The following is a 17,726-nucleotide window of genomic DNA, read 5'->3' as shown; positions in this document are numbered from 1 at the left end:
CCCACCATCTGCTCATCCCCCTCACACTGCAGACCTCCTCTCTGTCCACCTCTCTAGCACCCTCATCCCAATTGGAACTACCTGGTTCTTATCCACACGGCACTTCCTCCCCGGCAATAAGGGTTGTTTGTGCCAAGTTTGGTCGAAACCGATCGAGAGGTTTAGGACCTGTGGAGCATGCATGACGGTGAGTCGAGGTGGCTCCGACTTACCCGTTGGTTTCAACTTTAACTGTTACTCTGCGTTTGGTTTCCCTCGGTCATTGCGGTTATGCCGTGGTTCTTCCTCTTTCTACGTGTGGCAGCAGCTGTGTGTATCGGTATTCGCACCTGGTGCTTATAGTTCCCGGCTAGCAGGTGTGCGGCAGTCGGTCGGCTGGTGTGGATCAGCCAGGAAATGTCCGCACGGCGCAGTGGGCCGGGCCCGCTGGCGGTCTCTACGCAGTGTCTGTGTGTGTGGGAGCTGTTCAGATGGCTACAACATTCGTGGCTCACCGACCCAGGACACCAAAGTTGAGTGGTGATTTAATTACCGAAGCCAGTCTGTTCACATTGTGCCGTTGGTTTTCATGATTGGCTGTTGGCGGTATTCCTGTGAGCAACAGCGAGTGTTCGAGATGGCGAAAGTTTGGCCACCATCCGGTGGGGTTTATCTGTACTTTGGTTATTTGAAGTCCAAGTGCACCAGCGGAATTTTCTGCCTTGTGGCCGTTAGCGTTCAGGTTACCTGCCCTGGGGGCTGACGTAAAATTCAGGCAGTGTCCTTTCCTCACCGTGTTGTCGCTGTCCAACACGTGTGTGTAGTTTTGACAACTTATGCATACTTGGTTGTGGACGGCTACGCCTTTTACGTTTTGGCTTTGGAGTTCCTTGTGCACTGGTCGGGTGCAAAGCAAGTCGTCTTGTCGGTGGGTCCGTTGAGTGTCTTGGTTGGGTTGCAGGCGGATTGGATATAGTTGGGCCGACTACCTTTCTCCCCTAAGCGAACGTTGATACTTAAAGTGCAGACCGACCCCCAGAAACGTCTGAGCGCCGCTGGCTGTACTGCATTTTCTTATCGGTGTTTGATTGTGTATTTTAATGGCTCATAGCCGATGGTTTGAATTTGTATGCTTTTAGTTGGGTTTTAAATAATGGGCCTTGAGCCGCTTTAAAATTGGAAGTTCCTTACTTGTCAAGTCTTGCATTGTTTGGGCTTCCAGGTTGTATAAAATATTGTTTGAAGATAAATCTTTGGGCCTTCTGCCTACTAAAAATTATATTAGTTGTTTTGTCATTGGCCTTCGTCCGTTTTTAAATTAAAGTTCTTGTCTTTCAAGTATCAGACTGTGTGGGACCTACAGCATAATTGAAGATAATGCTTTCTGCCGTGTGTGTGTGTGTGTGTGTGTGTGTGTGTGTGTTTAATTATTTTTACCTGCAGTCTTAAATCATGGGCCTTCAGCCGTCTTTAAATTAAACTTGTTCGCCTTCCTAGTGTTAGATTTGTTGCGCCTTCAGCCAAGTTACAGAACTTACTTACGTGAGGCTTTCTGCCTTCTAAATATTCTGAGTCTGAATTTTAAGTTAATGGCTTTCAGCCGTTTTTAAATTTTAGTGGTTGTGTCCTGAAGGCATAAAGTAGTGTGGCCTATTCAGCCCATAACTAAGTTCAAAAATTTTTGCTGTATTCTTTGGACAACTAAATAAAGTTATGTGTTTGAGTGTAACTGACAGCCCCCTTTTGGACCCTTTCCACAATTCCAACTACCTGTTCTGTCCTGCGGAGTTAAGCAGGGCGCCTCAGAAGGCTACGATTGTTTATTTTGTGTATGAGGTACCACTGGTTTGTGGCCGTCTGACTTCAGAATGTGCTAGGAAATTTGGTGAACATGTGGGATTGGGGTTGTGTTTGTGTGTTTTCAGTGTGTAAGCATGTGATTTCTGGTGTCTAGGAAGGCTACTCACTCGGATCGCAAGACAATCAAACCAGTAGTAATAATGAGTTTTATTACAAAAGGAAATTTACAAAACTTAACTTTGAAAATTATGCAGATGTGTCGCAATCAAAGGGCGACATACAAAATAATCAATCTTCAGTATAAACAATCCCAAATCTGTGCTACATAGAGAGTATAAGCGAAGTGATCCAGCGTTGACGCTGCTATGCAAATCACTAGTCCTGAAGCTGCTATTGAAGTGGACCGTCACCACTCGGTCGTGGCACACATTTCCTCACTTAGGGGCTGCTACTGTCGTGTTGTCGTCCTGGAGAGGGATCTGCCAGCCTGCTATTGGCTGACCTCTTCTCACAGCCTTCTCTTCTTTGTCGTTCCCGACTGCCGTGCCGGCGCTTGACTTTGCGCTGTAACATGTGTAGTGTTTTGTTTGTGTGTTATTGGTCCATAAAGTGATGTAGAACGGTTAATTTTGGGCGTTTGTGAGAAGCTTCTGGTGGTTCGTGTCCTAAATTCTGAATGAGAATGTGGGGTGAAGTTTGTGTTGTTTCGTCAAATTTTCTGGATTTGTCATGCGTAAGTATGTAAATGGTGGGTTGACCTAGAATGTCTCTTATGTGTGCCTGCGATAACACAGAAAACTTTGTTCTGGAGACGTCGCAGTCGGCTTAGTGCTGTGTCTGACACCGTCGAGCATACCTCCGAGCCATACCAGATGACCAGAAATATGAGCAGGCGCCAGAGGACAAGTCTGCACTGTATGGCTAATCTGTCACCTTTCAGCAGGGGATATAACCTGTGGAGGAGTGAGCAGCCGTTGTTTACTGCAGTGGTGAGATGCCTGTTCTACATTAGGTGTCGATATATTTCAAGACAGAATTAAATTACTGAGTTTCTCCAGGTCAGTTCTCTGCAGTTAATGGCGAGTTGACGATCAGGGAGCTAGATTTTGGGCGAGAAGTAGAAATGGATTGCCTGGCAGTTCGTGGGGTTGATTTTTATCTTCCACCGATTACACCACTGTGTAATCCTGTCGAGGTGGTGTTATAGGTGACGGCCTATATCGAGGAGGCTGCGACTGGTTCAAATGGCTCTGAGCACTATGGGACTTAACTTCTGAGGTCATCAGATCTCTCTCTCTCTCTCTCTCTCTCTCTCTCTCTCTCTCTCTCTCTCTCTTTGTGCGTGTGCGTGTAATCCTCATTATCATTTTATCATCATCGAAGCGTAAGTGGCCGAAGTGGTGTGAAATAGAAATAAATGCACCAAGCTTCCTAACATAGCGACCGGGTTCTGTTGGTCAATAAAACCGTACGCACATCTCATTTCATTTTTCTGACGTGTAAGCGCAGCCGCGGTTGACAGCTAAAATACAATGCTTCTACAGTCCTCAACGTGTTCAATCTACACGTTTCCATACTTTCATACTAATATTATAAACGCGAATTAACTCCGTCTGTTACGTTTTTGTGCCGGCCGGAGTGGCCGAGCGGTTCTTGGCGCTACAGTCTGGAACCGCGCGACCGCTGCGGTCGCAGGTTCGAATTCTGCCTCGGGCATGGATGTGTGTGATGTCCATAGGTTAGTTAGGTTTAAGTAGTTCTACGTCCTAGGGGACTGATGACCTCAGAAGTTAAGTCCCATAGTGCTCAGAGCCATTTGAACCATTTTAACGTTTTTGCGACTAACCCACTGCAACGATTTCGTTGAAATTTGGTATGAGATAGCTTCTGCCCTGACGAGGAACGTACGCTACTTCACAAAGTGTGTAACGCATTTATTAATTGAAGGCTATTACGCGACCTAGGGAAAAATATTTAGTCTTTCATAAAACTATTTACTATATCACTTTTGAAATTTATTACACTTGCGAAAATCCTTTTATTGATTATGTGTGAAACGTAATATGATTCAGTGTAATCAGAACAATGCTTACACAATAATACCGTGCTTAATCCATACTTTCACACTAATACCAATATTATTAAATCTAAAATAACTCTATTATGTTTTCCTGAATCTACCGCTGAAAAAATGGTTCAAATGGCCCTGAGCACTATGGGACTTAACATCTGAGGTCATCAGACCCCTAGAACTTAGAACAACTTAAACCTAACTAACCTAAGGACATCACACACATCCATGCCCGAGGCAGGATTCGAACCTGCGACCGTAGCAGCAGGCGGTTCCGGACTGAAGCGCCTAGAACCGCTCAGTCACGACGGCCGGCCTACCGCTGAACAATTCCGATCAAATGTGGTATGGATCGTAGACTACTACAGGAAGTTGTATTATCTTTTTTCTACTATTAACATTTTTAAATATGATATAGTTGAGTGGTATGCAGGCGACACTTGCGCGATGGTCGGCGACTCCTAGTGTTTATATTTGATTCTGTGACAGTGCGAATCAAATGCTATTGTGCGCGCGGTTTATGATTTACTTGTTACTCCACCTGGCACAGTTGGAGAATGTCTGTGGAGATACGATAACAAAATCGGGCGTTAAGCCCTAGAACCATATTTAAAATTATTACTACAAGCCTCGCAAATGTAAGTCTGATTTAGCGGAAAGTTCTAAGAGAGCTCAACCTGCGGAAGTTACTCGAATCCAGCAAAAATGCAGTCTCATGACCTCCGGAACTTGGATGCAGTACGTCAGGCCGCGTTAAGAACTACATTATAATTATAATAGTCAGAAGCCCGTCTCGTTTTAAACGCTGAGCCTCACGCGTCTCTTACACGTTCCAAGTTGTTTGAACACTCCCAACGACGGCATCATTTAAAGGCTGTACAACGAACAGAGAGTCTTGGCTTCACATATGGAAAGTGGGAGGCTTTTGGTGAAGCCACATTTGGTTAATATCTATTAATTGACTATGTTACTCATCGATTAGTCATCTTAGGGAGAACAGATGAGAAATGTAGGCATTGTAATGCGTTGAAATGGAAGTAAGATACAGTTGCTGTTTGTATCCCTGGTGGCTACAATCTCACTTCCAGTACCAGGTGAGCCAGAAGAACTTACACAGTCTACTTCTGTACGAATGTATGAACTGAGGTGCTTTTTTTAAATACACTACTGGCCATTAAAATTGTTACACCAAGAGGAAATACAGATGATAAACGGGTATTCATTGGACAAATATATTATACTAGAGCTGACATGTGATTACATTTTCACGAAATTTGGGAGCATAGAGCCTGGGAAATCAGTACCCAGAACAACCACCACTGGCCGTAATAACGGCCTTGATACGCCTGGGCATTGAGTCAAACAGAGCTTGGATGGCGTGTACAGGTACAGCTGCCTATGCAGCATTAACACGATACCACAGTTCATCAAGAGTAGTGACTGGCGTATTGACCAGCCAGTTGCTCCGCCACCATTGACCAGACGTTTTCATTTGGTGAGAGATCTGGAGAATGTGTTGACCAGGGCAGCAGTCGAACATTTTCTGTATCCACAAAGGCCCGTACAGGACCTGCAACATGCGGTCGTCCATTATCATGCTGAAGTGTAGGATTTCGCAGCGATCGAATGAAGGGTAGAGCCACGGGTCGTAACACATCTGAAATGTAACGTCCACTGTTCAAAGTTCCGTCAATGCGAACAAGGCGTGTAACCAATGGCACCCCATACCATCACACCGGGTGATACGCCAGTATGGCGATGACGAATACACGCTTCCAATGTGCGTTCACCACGATGTCCCCGAACAAAGATGCGACCATCATGATGCTGTAAACAGAACCTGGATTCATCCGAATAAATGACGTTTTGCCATTCGTGCACCCAGGATCGTCGTTGAGTACACCATCGCAGGCGCTCCTGCCTGTGATGCAGCGTCAAGGGTAACCGCACCCACGGTCTCCGAGCTGATAGTCCATGCTGCTGCAAACGTCGTCGAACTGTTCGTGCAGATGGTTGTTGTCTTGCAAACTTCCCCATCTGTTGACTCAGGGTTCTAGACGTGGCTGCACGATCCGTTACAGCCATGCGGATAAGATGCCTGTCATCTCGACTGCTAGCGATACGAGGCCGTTGGGATCCACCGATTCCATATTCTGCTAACAGTCATTGGATCTCGACCAAAGCGAGCAGCAACGTCATGATACGATAAACCGCAACTGCAATCGCGATAGGCTACAATCGGACCTTTATCAAAGTTGGAAACGTGATGGTACGCATTTCTCCTCCTTACACGAGACATCACAACGACGTTTCACCAGGCAACGCCGGTCAACTGCTGTTTGTGTGTGAGAAATCAGTTGGAAACTTTCCTCGTGTCAGCACGTTGTAGGTGTCACCACCGGCGCCAACCTTGTGTGAATGCTCTGAAAAGCTAATCATTTGCATATCACAGCATCTTCTTCCTGTCGGTTAAATTTCGCGTCTGTAGCACGTCATCTTCGTGGTGTAGCAATTTTAATGGCCAGTAGTGTATAATTAGAAAATACGTGTGCTTTCAGATGACTTCATCTGATGAGGGTACAGAAGTCAAAATATCAGTTTTTTGTCTAGTTGTACAGCTCAAGGTCAAATCTACCATAGAAATGGCTCTATCCACATATTTAGTTGGCATACTTCCTGGCCGTCACTCATGGTGACAAAACTACTGATATGGGGGTGCAGACGCTGGTAGCTGTGTCCAGCCAGTTGTATACCTCCTTGGATGCATCCCGATGCAACCCGCACAGCACACTGGCCCACAGGACAGCGAACACATTGTACATTACCACAGCCTTTTCGACACCCTATTTCTATCCGGATATATGTATATATCTACATATACACACACCGCAAGGCCAAAGAAACTTGTAAACCCCCCCCCCCTCCCCCCTCCCAGCAGCAGAAGTGCCGCAACACGACGTGGCATGGATTCGACTGACGTCCGAAGTAGTATTGGAGGCAAGTGACACCATGAACCCTGCAGGACGGTCCATAAATCCATAAGAGTATGAGGAGGTGGAGATCTCTTCTGAACAGCACATTGCAAGGAATCCCAGATATGCTCGGTAATGTTTATGTCTTGGCATCTCCGTGGCCAGGGGGAGTGTTTAAACTCAGAGCTATGTCCCGGGAGGCACTCTGTACCAATTATGAACGTGTCGGGTGTCGCATTGTCCTGCTGAATTTGCTCCAGTCCATCGGAATATGCAATGGACAAGAACGGATGCAGGTGATCAGACAGGATGCTTACGTACGTGTCACCTGTAAGAGTCGTATCTAGACAAATCAGGGGTCTGATGGCACTTCAACTGCACACGCCCCACAGCATTACAGCCTCCACTAACTTGAACAATCCCCTGTTGGCATGCAGGGTCCATGGATCCATAAGGTTGTCTTCATGCCCGTAACATCCATCCGCGCGATATAATTTGAAAAGACACTCACCCGACGAGGCAACATGTTTCCAGTCATCAACAGTCCAATGTCGATGTTAACGGGCGCAGGCGAGACGTAAAACTTTGTGTTATGTGGTCTCGAGGGTACACGAGTGGGCCTTCGGCTCCGAAAGCCCATATCGATGATATTTCGTTGAATGGTTCGCACGTTGACACTTGTCGATGGCCCAGCATTGAAGTTTGCAGCAATTTGCAAAAGGTTGCACTTCCGTCTCGTCGAATGATTCTCTTCAGTCGTCGATCGTCCCGCTCTTGCAGGATCCTTTTCCGACTGCAGCGATGTCGGAGATGAGATGTTATACCTTCGACCATAAATATAATAGACTGGCCCTGACGTCATTTTCGTGGCTGCAACATCTCTGGGCTGAAGTCACGTGAATGTTGGCAAAACATGGTTGTTTCGTGTTGCGGTTATGGCTGTACTCAGCGTTTTGTCGGGGGAAATGGCATTACCTTTCACGTGTAAGTGTTTCTATGATAGTGGAGATGCGTTTATTGAAATCTGCTGAAGTGACTTTTATATGTTTTTTACACTTGAAATAGAGTATCACGTAAATTAAAGTGTTGAAAGTGATGCCTGTAAAGTCACTCATATTACATTTTGGAAAGTATCTGCGATAATTCGCTTACAGAAGTAAGTATAATTGTTTCTCGTTCCTACTCATAGGTTCCCTAAGGATGAAAACCGAAGGCAGCTTTGGATACAGGCCCTGAAACGGAAAAACTTTAAGCCATTTGCACATACGTGCCTTTGCTCGAAACACTTCGCGGAGAAGTGTTTTGATAGGTTAGTTATTATGTACAATGTATATTTATAATTTATATTTACAGTGTCTGTCGTTTTTAAACCTAGCCTCCAAAATTATTTTCTGAAACTTCAAAGTCACACCTTTCATCTAAAATATGATTTTTTTTTTAAACTGATAGTTTAAACTTTTGTAAAAATAGTGGGAGCTGAACCTTTGAAGTGCACCTAAAATTGATACTCTAAACTGGACCTGCTCCTAAAGTCGACAATTTTGGCGCCTCTAGTTGACATAATTCCCACATCCCATTTTCTTTTATAAGTGACTAGAGCTCAAAACGCGGCGAATCCAATGTTTAAAATTTTGACACGAGCTCACTCTTACTGTTTAAAAGAATTTTAACGACATTTTACTTTAATTGATAGTTTATAGTAATTTCGTTCCGCTGCCCACCAGAGTGGCGTTCGATGTATTTGTTAGATTTTATAAATGGTACTGTGAACAAATCCAGGTCAAATGTAGTTCTTGCATAATTTTTCGCAAATAAAAAAGTAATTTTTGTTGGAGGCGTTTGGCAGTCAATTGAGAAATGTGGGGAAAATACAACACAAACATAGGATGCCAGATTTGAAATCCCGCCACGTTTTTCCAACAGTCACGTGGTTTACGTTGGAGCCACACCAGCCCTATAGCTTCTGCACAGCAAGGCCAGTCTACCAGTATCTATGGTCGAAGTGTTACACCGAATCCTGATATTCACGGTACACTCGTGAAACGGTCGTACGGAAAATCCCCACTTCATTGCCAGCTTGAAGATGCTGTGTCTCATTGCTAGTGCGCAGATTGTAACACCACGTTCAAACTCACTTAAATCTTGATAACCTCCCATTGGAGCAGCAGTAATCGATCTACCAACTGCGCCATACACTTGTCTTATATAGGCGTTGCCGACCGCAGCGCCGTATTCTGCCTGTTTAAATATCTTTGTATTTGAATGCGCATGGTTATACCAATTTCTTTGGCACTTTAATTTATATGTGAAGCAGCGGCTCCGGTCTCGTAAACTGACATACGACCAGGAGAGCGATGTGCTGACCACGTACCCCTCCATATCTGCATCCAACGACGCCTGAGGGCTGAGGATGACAAGGCGGCCGGTCGGTACCGTTGGGCCTTCGTGGCCTGTTCGGGAGGAGTTTAGTTTTTTTATTATCAGAAACACAACTAAGTGCCTTGGCACTTGGAATAAAAATTTTCATATTGGCAGTTATCTGGTATGGTAAACACCTCCTATAACTTATTTATTTCCTAAGTAACTCATTATTTTTTGCAATGATGACGTAGGCAGCGTAACTTTGTGGTATCAGAATAACTTCCGAATTTCTTGGATACAAATAAGTTATTTACAGAAAGAGATCCGTTGGTTTCTGATTTTCCTGAAAGATGGGTGATTTGGAACTGAGAACCTTTCCCAGTTCCACTCTTCAGACAGACGAAGCAAGGGGAGAATAAAAAGTAGTCTATCACAGGCAAAGGGGTGTACCCCTGGTCAGAAGAGGTCAACTAGTGTCAAATATAGGCATCAGTTTGAGGAGGAAATTTCTGAAAATGTACATTTGGAACCAGAATTGTACAGAAGTGAATCATGGACAGTGTGAAGACTGGATCAGAAGAAAATCAAAGCTGTGTAGTAATTGGTTGAGTCGTACACCATACCTTGTACAGATACCGGACAGTCCACTTTGATATACCAGCAAGTCAGTCTATTTCATTCCATGGTGCCATCATGGGCACGTCGAAAAATGGTTTCTTTGATTATGTCATATCCCCTGTCGATACCTCTTAATGTGGGACTTTTTTTTTCGTTCTTTTGACTAGTTTGATGCGGGCCGCCATGAATTCCTCTCCCACGCTAACCTCTTCACCTCACAGTAGCACTTGCAATCTACATCCTCAATTATTTGCTGGATGCATTCCTGTCTCTGTCTTCCTTTACAGTTACTCCCTGACGCCATAACACATGTCCTACCATCCTGTTCCTTCTTCTTGTCAGTGTTTTCCATACATTCCTTTCTTTGTCGAGATTCCATGAAGACTCTCCTCATCCCTTACCTCATCAGTCCACCTGATTTTCAATTTTCTATAGCACCACATCTCAAAGACTTCGATTCACTTCTGTTCTGATTCTGCTGTAATATCACATTTTATTACAGAAATAACTCTATCAAATACCATACAGTGAGTAGGTACCAAAGACGTTACTTCTTGCATGAGAAAAGTGAACATTATCATTTTATTATCTATGTATTTTTTGTTGTCTATGTATTTTTTGTTGTCTATGTATTTTTTGTTGTCTATGTATTTTTTGTTGTCTATGTATTTTTTGTTGTCTATGTATTTTTTGTTGTCTATGTATTTTTTGTTGTCTATGTATTTTTTGTTGTCTATGTATTTTTTGTTGTCTATGTATTTTTTGTTGTCTATGTATTTTTTGTTGTCTATGTATTTTTTGTTGTCTATGTATTTTTTGTTGTCTATGTATTTTTTGTTGTCTATGTATTTTTTGTTGTCTATGTATTTTTTGTTGTCTATGTATTTTTTGTTGTCTATGTATTTTTTGTTGTCTATGTATTTTTTGTTGTCTATGTATTTTTTGTTGTCTATGTATTTTTTGTTGTCTATGTACTGTTTGTTGTCTCTGTACTGTTTGTTGTCTCTGTACTTGAATGTAATGTTAATGTCTCCGAATTTGTTCTTGCTCTGATAAATACGAAGAGAACTTACAGGGTGTCAGATACTGAACTATATGAAATAAATTCGTCGTACCTTCTGAACGGTTTGTATTAGCTCGTTCAAATTCCATGGTTGGCCGTGCGTCATGATGCGAATTGTTATGGCTTGGCTTAGTGATGAAGCCCAGTTTCATTAGGATGTGTTCGTCGATAAGCAAAATTGGTGCATTTGGGGGACTGAGAATCCTCATTTCACGATCGAGAAGTCTCTTCACCCTCAACAGGTGACTGTGTGGTGTGCAATGTTTAGTCACAGAATAATCGCTGCAATATTCCTCGATGGCACCGTGACTATCGAACAGTGTATGTGAAGGTTTTGGAAGATGATTATCCAAAGTTACCATGATTTCGACAAGATGTTTATCCAAGATGGAGCTCGACCCCATCGAAGCAGGAGAGTGTTTGATGTCCTGGAGGAGCACTTTGGGGACCGCATTCTGGCTCTGGGGTACCCAGAGGCCACTGGCATGGGCCTCGATTGGCCGCCATATTGTCCGCATCTGAGCACTCACGACTTATTTTTGTAGGGCTGTATTAAAGACAAGGTGTACAGCAGTAACCCCAAAACCATTTCTGAACTGAAAACAGCCATTCAGAAGGTCATCGACAACTTCGATGTTCCGGTACCTCAGCGGGTCATGTAGAATTTAGCTATTCGTCTGCGCCACATCATCGCCAATGACGGCAGGCATATTGAACAGGTCATAACCTGAATCCGAATATCTGTAGTGACGTTTACATCTTGCATAAAGTGTGTGCAAGCCGTATTTTGTAACTAATTTACCTTTTTTTCATATAGTTCAATAATTGTCACCCTGTATAATCGTGAATATTATGAATTACAAAGCGACAATAAGAGTAAAAGTTGTACTCAAGGAGGAAATGAACGAGTGGTCACCTCTGATAAATAATTAGTTGAGACTCACGTGGAGTCGGAGAGACTCTGGGGAAATTGGTGAAAGAACCTGCAAATAAACACGGTGACTTTCAATGGACTCAAGAGCACGCAACGAGAAATTTGCCACACCTCGTTACAATTATATTGACACACGATAAAACTTACACACAAGGCGAGTTTAGTTTCAATGGACATTTCAATAGATCACTTGAAAACCAAGAATACATGCTAATCTTATCCATAAAACCATAAAATACAGTAAAAATAACAATATATTGCCACAGTCCATGATTCACGCCCATACAGTGCTGTGCTCCAAACGTACATTCCCAGAAATTTCTTCCTCAAATTAAGACCTATGTTTGATCCTAGTAGACTTTTCTTAGCCAGGAATGGCCTTTTTGTCTGTGCTAGTCTGGTTTTTATGTCCTCGTGGCTTCGTCCGTCGTGGACTATTTCGCTCCCAAGGAAGCAGAATTCCACAACGTCGTGTACTTCATAACCACTAGCTTTGGTATTAAGATTCATTTCCACTACTCATTATTTTTCTCTTTTTTCGGTTTACCCTCAGACCTTATCCTGCACTCATTAGACTGTTCATTATATTCAGTAACTCTTATAATTCTTATCCCCGTTCACTGAGGGACAGCAAAGTCATCACCGAATCTTATCGGTATAACCCTTTCACTCTGACTTTTAACCCCACTTTCCAATCATTTTTTTTCTTTTTTAGTTTCCGTCATTGCTCTTTCCATGCATAGATTGAACACTACGTGAGAGCTTGTGGACATGAAGTCCAAATGGCTAACTCGGCCTAGGGCCATCTGTACCTGATTGCGGGTTACCTATGAAACACCTTGTAGAGGCAACAAAAATTTGATTTTAAGTATTTCATAGAACTATTGACCGAGTTGAAAATTTTAAAGTTCTGTTGTAATCTACCTATTTCAGAGGTACAATCTCATGTTAAAGATGTGACACACGACGAAAAATATTAAGTTACACTGAAGAGCCAAAGAAACTGGTACAAGTCCCTAATATGATATAGGGCCCCCGCGAACGCGCAGAGGTGCCGCAACACGGCGTAGCACGGACAACTGGTGTCTGAAGTAGTGCTGGAGAGAACTGGCACCAAGAATCCCGCAGGGCTGTCCATAAATACGCAAGAGTACGAGGGGTGAAGATCTCTTCTGAACAGCACGTTGCAAGGCATCCCAGATATGCTCAATAACGTTCATGTCTGGGAAGTTGGTGGGCAGAGGAAGTGTTTAAACTCAGAAGAGGGTTCTTGGATGACTCTATAGCAATTCTGGACGTGAGGAGTGACGCATTGTCCTACTGGAATTGCAAGTCCATCGGAATGCACAATGGACATGAATGGATGCAGGCGATCAGACAGGATGCTTCCGTACGTGCCACCTGTCAGAGTTGTATCTTGACATATCAGGGGTCCCGTATCAGTCCTGTTATACACACCCCCCACCATTACAGAGCCTCCACCAGCTTGAACAACCCCTGCTGACACGCAGGGTTCGTGGCATCCACATCTGTAGGCGTCCATCTGCTCGATACGATTTAAAACAAGACTTGTCCGACCAGGCAACATATCTCTAGTCATCAACAGTCCAATGTCGATATTGACGGGCCCATGCGAGGTGTAAAGCCTCGTATCGTGCAGTCAGCTCCGAAAGCCCATATCGATGATGTTTCGTTGAATGGTTCGCACGCTGACACTTCTTGATGGCCCAGCATTAAAATCTCCAGCAATTTGTGGATGGGTTGCACTTCTGTCACGTTGAACGACTCTCTTCAGTCGTAATTGGTTCCGTTCTTGCAAGCTCTTTTCCCAGCCGCAGCGATGTCGGAGATCTGATGTCTTAATGGATTCCTGATATTCACGGTGCACTCGTGAAACGGTCGTACGGGAAAATCCCCATTTCATCGCTACCTCGGAGATGCTGTGTCCCATGGCTCGTGCTCCGCCTATAACACCACATTCAAACTCACTTAAATCTTGATAACCTGCCATTGCAGCAGCTGTAACCGATCCAAGAACTGCGCCAGACACTTGCCTTAATTAGGCGTTGCCGACCGCAGCGCCGTATTCTGCCTGTTTACATATCCCTGTGTTTGAATACGCATGCCTATATTAGTTTCTTTGGCGCTTCAGTATGGAAACTGTGTATTCAGGGTGTTCGGAAATTCTCCTCACAAAAAACTAAGACTTATATAGGGGGTGAGCTAGGAACCCATGTCCGGAAATGTACTCCATCCGTTCTACGACGGTTGCATTTCAGATGTGTAGCTCATCTGCTTCTGCTTGAGGAATGGAATTATGGGTGACGCAGTACCGTTACTAGGTAGCAATTCGAAAGGAAACATAACGAAACATCCACTGCCGGCCGAAGTGGCCATGCGGTTAAAGGCGCTGCAGTCTGGAACCGCGAGACCGCTACGGTCGCAGGTTCGAATCCTGCCTCGGGCATGAATGTTTGTGGTGTCCTTAGGTTAGTTAGGTTTAACTAGTTCTAAGTTCTAGGGGACTAATGACCTCAGCAGTTGAGTCCCATAGTGCTCAGAGCCATTTGAACCATTTTTCGAAACACCCACTTACCACTTACGCACTTCTGTTTGTGTTAATACTTAAATATCGCATATGTACACTATTCCAAAACAAAAAAGAACCCAGCGTACTGAAAACTTCCTGGAAGATTAAAACTGTCTGCCGGACCGAGACTCGAACTCGGTACCTTTGCCTTTAGCGGGCAAGTGCTCTACCAACTGAGCTACCCAAGCACGACTCACGCCCCGTCCTCACAGCCACCCGCGAAAGGCAAAGGTCCCGAGTTCGAGTCTCGGTCCGGCACACAGTTTTAATCTGCCAGGAAGTTTCATAACAGCGCACACTCCGCTGTATAGTGAAAATTTCATTCTAGTAACCCAACGTACTGTACGTAAACAGTACTGATGCGTTACACCAGCGGCTCGATGTGGTTACCACCAACCTTGTTCACAGACATTGTACGTCCGAAGCATGTTCTGGTACACACCCTCCATCCCACCTGGTGTCTCTTCAGTTCCTAGTGCAGCTCCCAAAGTAGCGCCTCCAGGTCTTCCTACGGGAAACTCGCAAATTAAACTTTCCAAGGTAGACGTTATGTGACAACGTCAGGCGACCGTCTGACTTGGCAAACGTCGTGCTGTCTACCCTACTGCATACCAGGACAGGTCACTCTCAGAATTTTCTCTTTTGCTCGGCAGACATGTCGCTGCCCATGGATCACGGGGTCCCGGGATCGATTCCCGTCCAGGTTGGGGATTTTCTCTGCCCAGGGACTAGGCGTTTGTGTTTACATCATCATCATTCGTGACAGGGGTTAGATTGGAATGTGAAAAAATTTGACTGTGTGAAAATTGGGACTTTGTACGGACGCTGGTGTTCGCGTAGTTGAGCGCCACACAAACCAAACGTCATCGTCATCAGAACACATGGACACGGCACACACTGGGATTCAAACCGTCGCATCACGGAAACGGTAAGTTCCCAAACATGGGTTTCTATTCAAAATACACTCATGCTCATAAATTAATAATAATGCTGATACATGGTGAAACAACGCTCCGGTGGGCCGTTTCCGGGTTTAAATCAACTCGGGGTATGACCATGTGGTGCATTTGACCTGCGGTCGTCGCACGGTGGCGCTGGCAGCAGTCCACATACGTAGAGGTGTGTTGGTGCATGTCAGAGTACGGTGCAGCGAGTAAGTGTGCAGACGTTTTCAGACGTGCTAACGGTGACTGTGTGTTGAAAATGGCTCAAAGAAAACACGTTGATGACGTCATGAAAAGAGATCTTTGGTGTGACGTCATAAGCGCGTGACTGCGTGTGAGATCGCTCTCTAAGTTTTCATCTATTTTTAGTTTTCAGATATATATTTTAACTGTTGTTGTGATAATATTTACTATATAAGTGACTTATTAGTGGTTTCTTCATTCACCTCTGCATTTCGTGTGTTGTGGCCTGATATTTGTGAGTGTTTCGTATCGAGCAACTTAACCTCTTACCCGTGTTTACATTCCGCGCTGACCAGTTGCAGCTGTAGCGGCGCATCGAAAGCTAAGTACTAATTAATTGTTTGTGTATAGTAGTTTATTTAGGAACTTTAGTAGTCTTCAACCGGTGTTCTTGGTGTTTTCCGGTGAAATAACTTCAGAAGAAATTTTTGCGAACTGCTTTCAGTTTCGTTACTGTCATTAGACGTTTGATTTTCTTTCTGTGTTAGTATTTTGTTATATTCTCATTTGTTGTTGATTAATACTGTCAATAATAGTAGTTACTTCCCTTGTAGAGCAAGTTTGTGATAATTGTAGTCAGTTTTTAACATCTTCTTATTGTAGTAGCGGAACTTAGATAAAGTTGTTTTCTTGTTTCAATAATTGTAAAACTTTACCATGAGTGAGAAGTGTGGGCTTTGCCGTAGGTTCGTGAGTAGTGGATTGCGGTGTGAGACTTGTTCGAAGTATTTTCACTGGGGGGGAATGCAGTGGGGAAGCCAGTGGGCATTCTGGTGAGATCCTCTCCTGGAACTGCAGGTTATGTAGCAAGAGTAAGTTGATAGAGGAGCAGGAGCGTAAGATCTGTGCCCTTCAGGTGCAGTTGAAAAACGCACAGGAGGAGCTAGATAGGATGAGGAGGGAGAAGGGGGTTGGGGAATGGGAGCTGGCTGTTGGCAAGAGATCTGCTAGGAGAAGGAGATTTTCAGATAGTTTTACTATTGGTGTTTGTAATAGATATGACCAACTGTCAGAGTCTAGTGGAGAGGAATCTCTAGTAGCTGTAGATGTAGGAAGTATGCAGCAGACCTCAGCAGTTACGGTGGCTAGGACAGTTGCAAAGTCTAAGAGAAAGAAAAAGGTTCTGCTGTTAGGTAGTTCTCATGGTAGAGGTGTAGGCCAGCAGTTGCAGGAAGTTTTGGGGAGTGAGTACCAGGTCACCAGCATTGTGAAGCCTAATGCAGGATTGGCTCAGGTGACTTTTAACATAGGGGGGTTATGTAGGGATTTTACTAAAGAGGATCAGGTAGTGATTGTGGGTGGGGCTGGTAATAGTATTGATAGGGATGGGAAGTATGACATAGATGGTGACCTGGAAAAGATAGCCACTCAGACTGGCAACACGAATGTGCATTTCGTGGAACTGTTTCAGCGTCACGATCGGCCTCATCTTAATATAGCCGTCAGGCGTAATAACATGAGACTTGGGGGTGCGCTGATGACAGAAGGCATGAGTCACATTTCAGTGGTGTCGGTGGAGTCTATCAGTAGGACGGGTTTCACTAGACATGGCCTGCACCTCAACAGGTATGGGAAGGGGAGGTTGGCAAAACTTATAGGTGACAGCATAGGTGGGGGTGGTGGGATCACTCATGGGAAAATTCCGGTAGTTGTGGGTGTTAGAACTGTACCTTTTTTAGATTGAAGTCAGCCGATAGGTATTCCTGCTTAAGGGAAGTCTCTCTAACAAAGAAACCACTTTCTACAAAGCTTGGGTATCCGATTAATGAGGGAATTAGTATATTTCATCAAAATATACAAGGTATTCGAGATAAAGTTAGTGAACTGCTTATAGATGTTGACTCTGAAATTATTGGTATATCTGAACACTTCTTAAATAAGGAGATAATTCAGAGGCTTCCTTTACCAGGGTACAGGTTGGCTGGCAGCTTTTCTAGGAGCTCTTTGCGGTGTGGGGGAGTAGCCATGTATGTGAAAAACGGTATCCCATTTGAGTCAATTGATGTTTCAAAGTACTGCACTGAAAAGGTGTTTGAATGTTGTGCAGGTGTGGTTAAATTTAGTGGAGCTAAACTTCTTACTGTTGTTATTTATAGATCCCCAGACTCCGATTTCACAACATTCTTGCTAAAGCTAGAGGAGGTTCTTGGT

The 17,726-nt window shown here is 44.1% G+C and overlaps 1 protein-coding gene across 1 annotated transcript in view; it reads left to right on the top strand.

Moving 5' to 3' along the window:
- The window catches only part of LOC124718754 (multiple epidermal growth factor-like domains protein 10), a 105,746-nt gene that overhangs the window by 62,566 nt on the left and 25,454 nt on the right, over window positions 1-17,726 (top strand). The window lies entirely within an intron of this gene.

This window comes from Schistocerca piceifrons, chromosome 10, assembly GCF_021461385.2.
Source record: "Schistocerca piceifrons isolate TAMUIC-IGC-003096 chromosome 10, iqSchPice1.1, whole genome shotgun sequence".
In the NCBI taxonomy this organism is placed as follows: domain Eukaryota; kingdom Metazoa; phylum Arthropoda; class Insecta; order Orthoptera; family Acrididae; genus Schistocerca; species Schistocerca piceifrons.
Note: the sequence above shows the minus strand (reverse complement) of the source record. Positions and strands in the feature narration are given on the sequence as shown.